General features: G+C 44.5%; 1 pseudogene; it reads right to left on the reverse strand.

Annotated features, from left to right (window-relative positions):
- Nucleotides 1-472: 472 nt before the first annotated feature.
- Nucleotides 473-6,667, reverse strand: LOC136356055 (uncharacterized; annotated as a pseudogene).
- Nucleotides 6,668-8,845: the final 2,178 nt, after the last annotated feature.

An 8,845-nucleotide genomic window follows, 5' to 3' on the forward strand; every position in this document is an offset into this window, starting at 1 on the left:
CCAATGTAATTACCATATGGCCGATTTAAATGGTTTCAAAGTCCAAATAAATACCAAAAATCGTATGTATTTAACATATGGCCGAATTAAATGTTTTCAAAATTTTAATAAATTGAAATAAACATATGTAATTAACATAAGACCTATTTAAATGGTCTCAAGGTATAAATAAATAGAAATAATCATTTATAATTAACATCAGGCCAATTTAATTCTATTCAAATTGTAAATAAATAGAAATTATCATTTATAATTAAGATATGGCCTACTTAATTGTTTTCAAAGTGCAAATAAATACCAAAATCATTTATAAATAACATATTGCCAAATTAGTTGTATTCAAAGTGTAAATAAATAGAAGTAATCATTTATAAATATCATATGACAAATTAAGCAGTTGAGAATAATATATTGATCCAAATTGTTCGACCTTCAATACAATACAAATAATTTACATCTTCCATCACACAACCTAGGTCACTGTCTTCCTCACGTACTTTCTCCTCACTATTGTTCCTTCGTTATGATCATTGCATGAGTACGGCGTGTCCTCCTTTGATAGTATGATGCTTATGTCAACCGTCACTGCAAACGGAGGTTGCCCCTCAAACAGATCGTAATTTTCGTCAGTCTTATCCTCGACTCCAACGATTTTCCTCTTGCCTGGGAGAACAACATGGCGTCTTGGCTCATCGGGCCCTTTCCCCTTCTTTGGTTTGCTATCCATGTCCTTCACGTAAAAAACTTGCGTTACATCATTGGCTAGAACGAATGGTTCATCTGAGTATCCAACCTTGTTTAGGTCAACCGTTGTCATCCCACTGTCATCAATCGTTGCGCCTCCACCAGTCAGTCTAACCCATTGGCACCGAAACAGAGGGACCTTCAGGGGTCCATACTCTAGTTTCCAAATGTTGTCGATGACACCGTAATACGTGCTAGTTGGACCATCGTGTCCTATGGCATCGATACGAACTCCACTGTTCTGGTTCGTACTCTTTTTGTCTTGGGCTCTCGTGTAAAAAGTGTATCCATTGATTTCATAACCTTGGAATGTAGTTATGGAGCCGGAGAGTCCCCTAGCCAAGAAGGCTAGTTGTCGGTCAATTGTCTCGTTACCCAGGAGGTGTTCTCGCTGCCAAGCGGGGAAAGTATCAATATGATGGCGTGTAATCCACGCATCAGACTTGCCACTGTTTCTGAGCGAACAATCGCAAGGTGCTCATCGATGTAAGGAGCAACCAACGAAGATTGTTGCAAAACCGTGAAATGTGCTTTACGGAATAAATCGTTGTCTACAGTCATAATTGCTCTCCTTCCAAGTGTGCCCTTTCCCCGTAGTCTCCCCTCATGGATTGATTCGGGTACCCCGATTGGCTCGACGTCTTCAATAAAATCTACGCAGAACTCAATGACCTCCTCTGTTCTATACCCATTCGTGATGCTTGCTTCCGGATGAAAACGGTTGCGAATGTACTTCTTTAGAACGCCCATGTACCTCTCGAAAGGAAACATGTTGTGTAGGTACATAGGACCGAGAATACCGATCTCTTTTACAAGGTGGCACAGAAGATGCGTCATTATATTGAAGAATGACGGTGGAAAGATCAACTCAAAGCTGACAAGGCATTGCACCACGTCATGCTGAAGGGCGGCTAAACTTTCTGGATCAATGACTTTCTGTGAAATTGCGTTCATGAAAGCACAAAGCTTCGTTATTGTTGCCCGCACATTATCAGGAAGGATACCACGAATTATAACAGGAAGCAGCTGTGTCATAAGCACGTGACAGTCATGAGACTTTAGGTTTGTGAACTTCTTATCCTTCGTGCTTATTATTCTCTTTACATTCGAGGAGTATCCGGACGGTACCTTGATGCTCTCTAGGCATTGAAACATACTCTCCTTTTCTTCCTTGCTTAGGGTGTAACTCGCCGGACTTAAGTAATGGCTTCCTTTCTCGTTCGGTTCCGGATGAAGGCCCTCGCGTTGTTCCATATGCTTGAGATCATTGCGTGCTTCGAGTGTATCTTTGGACTTACCATATACACCTAAGAAGCCCAGTAGGTTTACGCAAAGGTTCTTAGTGAGGTGCATCACGTCGATTGCGTGGTGAACGTCCAAGACCTCCCAATAGGGTAGCTCCCAAAAAATAGAGTTTTTCTTCCACATCGCCGCGTAACCATCTTCGCTCTCTGTAGGTTAGCTGCCAGGCCCCTTTCCAAATACTACTTTCAGATCCTTCACCATTTCGAACACTGTTTTCCCGTTGCGATGTTTAGGCTTAGTACGATGGTCTGTCTTCTGTTCGAAGTGCTTCCCTTTTTTCCGTACAGGGTGGTTTGTAGCAAGGAATCAACAATGGCCCATGTACACAACCTTCCTGCAATGCTTCAGATAAGTACTTTCAGTTTCTTCCAAACAGTGAGTGCAAGCGTTGTACCCCTTGTTTGATTGTCCGGATAGGTTACTAACTGTAGGCCAATCGTTAATTGTAACGAATAGCAACGCTCATAGGTTAAATTGCTCCTGCTTGTCCTCATCCCACACGGGGACGCCCTCTTTCCTCCACAACACTTTCAGATCTTCAACCAATGGTCTTAGGTACACATCAATGTCGTTACCAGGTTGCTTCGGGCCTTGAATAATAATCGGCATCATGATGTACTTCCGCTTCATGCATAGCCAAGGGGGAAGATTGTAGATGCACATGGTGACTGGCTAGGTGCTATGGCCACTGCTCATCTCTCCAAGCGGATTCATTTCATCCGTGCTTAAACCGAACCTCACGTTTTGTGCATCCTCACCGAAGTCTTTAAATGTTCTGTCGATATTTCGCCACTGCGACCCGTCAGCGGAGTGTCTCAGCATCCCATCCTGTTTACGTTCTTCTGCGTGCCACCGCATCATTCTAGCATGTGATTTGTTCCTGAAAAACAGCTTCAGCCTTGGTATTATAGGAAAATACCACATCACCTTAGCAGGAATTCTCTTCTTCAAAGGCTGTCCGTCAACTTCACCTGGATCATCTCATCTTATCTTGTATCGTAGTGCTTTGCAAACAGGGCATGCTTCCAGGTTTTCGTACTCACCGCAATACAGCATACAGTCATTCGGACACGCGTGAATCTTCTGTACTTCCAGACCTAGAGGGCAGACTGTCTTCTTAGCTTCGTACGTACTTTCGGGCAATTCGTTCCCCTCCAGAAGAATGTTCTTTACGAGTTTCAATAACTCGCCGAATGCCTTGTCACTCACACCATTTTTAGCCTTCCATTGCAAGAATTCTAGGATGGTACTCAACTTTTTGTAGCCCTTCTCGCAACCTGGGTACAACGCTGTTCTGTGGTCCGCTAACATGCGCTCCAGTTTCTGCACCTCCTTTTCACTTTCGCAGTTGTCACGTCCCCAAAACGACTCTAAAATATATCCTTTAAATGATGCCTAGAATAATTAAAATCCATGTGAAAGCCTCCAACAATTAAAATGTGCAAAGTTAAAAGTCAAATAAGGCTTGGAGGATTTTTGTATATTTCCTAAAAGCCTAAAATGCGTAAATAAATTTTAGTGGAATTTTCAGAGCACAAATAATAATTATTAAGAAATAAACAAAGTTAAAATGGTTTTATAAAAAGAAAAACCCTAAAAAGTTCCCTTTCCCTCCCTCTCCTCTCCCCGCGGCCCATCCGGCCTCTCCCCGCGCGCGCGCCGCTGATGGGCGGGCCCGCCCGCCACCCTCGCTGACGGGTGGGGCCCACCCGTCATCCCCTTCCTCCCGCCGCTCCCGCCGCCTCGCCCGTGCCCTAGCGCCGCCGCCGCCGCGAATCCCGCCGCCTCCCGCCGTCCACGCGCGCAATAAAGTGGGGGGAAATATTCCCCGTGATTCCCTCCCTCTTTCCCCCCATTTTTCCCTCCCTCTCTCCCTCGGATTCGTTTGGAAACCTCTCCCCTAACCTCGCCGCCACCATCAATGGCGGCCGGATCTTCCGCGCCCGTTTCCCCCTCGTCCGGCCGCTCTCTCCCCCTCCCAACCCTATATAAACCTTCCCCGTGCCTCCCTCCACCGTTTCCGCCACTCGCCGCCCTCTCTCCCCGCCGGAATCGAGCTCGCGCCATCGCTCTCTCTCTCCGCCGTCGCCGTCGAACTCCGGTCCGCCGCCGTCGTCGCTCCGGACCATTTCCCGCCTCGGCGCCGCCTCCTTCGGCTTCACCGCATCCTCGCCGACCTCGTCCACCCCTCCGTTTCGCTCGCCGACCGCCGGAGCACCGCCGACCCCGTCCACCCGAGCCGCGCCGCCGCCTTCCTCCGCTCCGGTCGCCGTTCCCGTCGTCGCCGTCGACCCGGGGTGAGCCGTGGACCGCCAATTCGTTTCCCCCTTCCCTTCCCCTCTCTCGGCCGCCGCTCCGCCGTGCCTATGGCCGCCGCCGGCGACCATAGGGGCGCGGGCGCGCCGCCTCCCGCCGCTGCGCCGGCGTGGCCGCCTTCGGGCGCACCGTGCGGCTGCCGCGTGGGGCCCGGCTGTCAGCCGCCCGCGCCCTCGGGTGAGGCTGACGCGTGGGACCCACGGCGCCGGCCGGTGTGAGCCCGGGTGCGCCCGGTCCACCGTGGACCGTGAGGCTGCCGCATGGGCCCCACTCCCATGGACCCGGTCCGCGCGCCCCTCCCCTCGGCTGACGCAATAAATCCATTTTTAAATTAAAATTTAAATGAAGAAATTCGCAAATATTCATTTAAAGAGCATATAAACTTCAAATGGCCATAACTTGGCCATTTGAACTCGGAATTGGACCGTTCAAGTCTCTAATTTTTCCTTAAGAAGTCAAGAACCCATTTTTGTGCTTTGTTCCTACTGGTTATATGGAGTTTATTAGAGTAAAAGCCTTTTCTTTTCCGTTGGTCGTGTAGACGCTGCAGCTTCGGAAGATCCGCTCTTCGTGGAAGTTGAAGCCGACGTTTGGGAAAGCGAGCAAGGCAAGTCACATCATCCTTGAACATATTGAATCCTAGTTTATAAAATTATGTTGCTTTAAATTATTGCATTATCGCTTTATTTAAATTCCCGCGTTATCACTGTTTTATCTAGCCATGCCTATTTACCTTTGTTATGACCTTATTATTATTGTTATTGTTATTATTACCTTGTTCACCCTAGATTAAACAAAACCCCAACTAGTGGACACTCTACTCATGGTACCACTAGTATGATTTTAGGTAGATGCTTCGCTGTTTAATTAGGTAACATTAGGTGATTTTACAACTCTAGACTTTGGGAATATTCATATCACCTGGACACTATGTAATTGTTGGATTATTGTGGAATTGGATTCACACCTCCCCCTCTATTCAAAATCCCCAAAATGGTTTTAGGCTGGGCTCGGGGTGCATGGTTTTGATAGTAGCACCTCGGCCATATAAGAACCGGTCTTCGGGCCTCTGTTGCAAAGCACTACCGTACTTCCACATGTCTAGTGGGTAAGGCTTAGTTTGTGGCTCAGTCTGGTTATAAACAAAAGTACACGGATGGAGATGGACGATGTCGGGGGTCGATGGACATCTCTAGGACAAATGAAGGCTACACGAGCTGCGGCTCGGTAGTCGAGATGTCATGGCACAGGGCCGGTGTCCTGCTGCTAGGGGCTCAGTCCTGCCTACCTGTCCCGGGGGTTCCGGCCGTAGGTGGGATCGGGTCGGTACTCTTGTCTATGGCTAGGATGGGTTGGAAACTATGTCACGTCTTCCGTCTGTATACCGTGGTGGTATGTGGCGCGTGGTTACACGTGAGGAAGATGTGTCTTGTGGGTAAAGATGTACACCTCTGATCAGAGTATAACCTATTCGAATAGCCGCGCCCTCGGTTATGGGCAGGCCGAGCAATGTACCCAAGTTAGTGTTTTAATTCTTAAAACCTGCTTAACAACTAAAATGTGGAATGGTTGGCCTGGGTTGGCTTGGGACGAGCTGGGACCCAGGGTCGGGTTGCCAGTTCGGTCTAAATCATCGTAGGCCTTGGGTTAAGGCAGGTTCGTGTGGGTTCACGGCCTTGATTAATAATATTGTATAGCTCTAGGACCGTATTAGCAAAATAGCTTTGAGCAACTAAGTGTCTTTTAATGCTGTTTACTGCAAACCCTAACCCTTTATATTGTAACTCCCTTGTACTCCCTTGCATTTTATTCTGCACTTGTGGGTGTGTCTTGTTGAGTACGGTGGTTGTACTCAGTCTTGCTCAATTTTTTCCCAAACCCAGAAGAGGAGCCTCTGGAAGATGAAGGCTTTGGTGTCTAGCTCGTGCCTGGCGTTAAGCGCCTGTGGTCGTCGCCCTAGTCTTCCGCTGTTTCCCGTTTGTCTTTGTGTGTGCTGGGCCCTCGCTGCCCATGTAATAAATTAACTATTTACGCTTCCGCTTGATAAACTCTGAAATGTATCAACTCTTGGTGTACCTTGCCTCCTGGGACAAGGAATAATACACGCACGTAAGGAATGCCCGTTGGGTTAATTCCGGTCGTGACAGCAGTCCTCCTGTAAGTCCCGCAATATTTGACCAAGTTCATCAGCACCGTCATTCCCTTTAACATCCAGCTCCGCCTCGCCCATTGTGTTTTCTTCAAATCCGCCATACTGAGCCCAGTCCGGAATGTTCTCATTTTCTACTTCATCTTCTTCCATTGCAACCCCAACCTCTCCGTGCGAGGTCCAACAATTGTAGCTACGCATGAACCCCCACTAAAACAGGTGGGCATGAATAGTTTGTGTGGTGGAATACTCCTTCTGGTTTTTGCACTTGTCGCATGGACAGCTTATAAAACCGTTACGCTTGTTATCATTGGCCACACCCAAAAAATAATGCACGCCGTCAATAAACTCTTTCGACCGCCGATCCGCGTACATCCATTGCCGATCCATCTATGTGAAATACATATAAATCGTAATTATACAAAATCCAAGATTTACAAGGTAATTACATAATAATACAATAATTGAATATAATTATTCATATAATTAATCATTATTATTAAATTCATTGTACATATTTTTCATGTTTTAATTACATTATAAACAAATATTTAATATGTTTTTCTTATTTTAATATTAAATTAGCTTAGTTTTATAATTTCATACAAAATTATATGTAATTATTCAAACAAGTATTTATAATCTTCTTTATTCCCTACACACACTTTCTCTCTCATCATCTTCCATCACATTTTCTAGAGGGAAAAATATGTAAAAAAAATAGCTCCAAATGTAGATGCTAAGCAAAACAAAGAGTAGGATGAAGTTACTAACCTTTTGAAGATCTCAAATTTGTATATTACCACAAAAAAATTTGCTTAAAATTTTGACAGCACCTCCCTCCCTCAAAGCTTAATTTTGAAGCAATGGCTCGGGGTATATAAAGCTATGCAACTTTAGTGAGACTAAAGATCTCAAATCACTTTAGTCCCGGTCTGTATTACCAACCGGGACTAAAGATCTTTAGTCCCGGTTGGTAACACGAACCGGGACTAAAGATCCCAAGCCCCCCGACAGAGGTCCGACATGCCCTGTCAGGAGGCGAACCGGGACTAGAGATGATCTTTAGTCCCGGTTGATCCCTTCGTCCCGTTGAAGTAATAAACCGGGACTATTAAGCCACTTTAGTCCCGGTTCGTTTTGGAACCGGGACTATTGTGGAAATCGGCCGACCCTCCAAAGACATTTTCTCTCAGTATTTCATTTATGTATTAATGTAAATTAACAATTAGGAAGCTGCGATGTGTCTTGACTGTTCTTTTGTATATGTCATTCCTAATAATTTGATGATACCACCTAGATAGATGATTTCGATTTATTCACTATTCTTCAATTAATGTGATAATAGAGTGAGCGCAATTAGTATATGCATCCACTTGCATGCAAAGGCCCACAATTATGATATATAGAAATCTAATGTCATTTCCTATGTAGGCCAAGTAGAATAAATAATAATTTGCTCAATATTAATGAATTGTATTTGTGCAGACGATATTTGACCCTAAACCATACATGCATGCTGTTGGCCGGTGTATTAAAAAAACTAGGTGATTCCCCGAGCGTTGATGCAGAAATTCCTAAGTAACTTTTAATATTTTTTTTAATAATTGAGCTAAAAGTAAAAATTATATTAGTTATTAACAACAAATAAAACTGATTTTTCAAACTATGTTTAGAGAGATACATTTAGTAGACTCTGTATGAGATTGTAGATGAAATATGATATCCCACACTTTAATTATATAGATGAATATATGTTAAGTATTATAAAAATGATGGATATATATATGTTAAAATATTGTGAAAAATAATGTGAAGGAAAATGATTGGATGTTGATTTGTAGAATTCAATGAATTATAAATAATGTTGCATACTTGTATAAGTTTTATACGTAATTATTGCTAATTGATGATGAGGTGGTATGTTTACATGTTGAGCTTTAGAATTAGTGGGTTATAACTTTGTAGTAAGATATATTAAAATAGTAGTAGTAGATCTGCCATGGAAAGAAGGATCGGAGGTTAGGAAAACGTACAGATGGGTTAACGCACTAGTGGATTGGCTTCTCCGAAGCTCTATATATCTGCCCTTTCTTCCGCTGTTTAAAGATCAAAACGCACTTCTGTGCTCTATTCACAATGAAATTGATTCTCCCGCCGATTTATCATAAATCCATAATATAATTGAGTACTTCTCAACTATGATCCCTTTTCTGGTTGCTGGTCGGTGAACATGCATGCGTGATATGCAAACTCAACAGTAGGCCGACGCATGCAGATGCAATTCGAATTGGCGGCGAGATTTGCTCCGTCCAATAAAAAGTACCTCGA

This window comes from Oryza sativa, chromosome 4, assembly GCF_034140825.1.
Source record: "Oryza sativa Japonica Group chromosome 4, ASM3414082v1".
In the NCBI taxonomy this organism is placed as follows: Eukaryota; Viridiplantae; Streptophyta; class Magnoliopsida; order Poales; family Poaceae; genus Oryza; species Oryza sativa.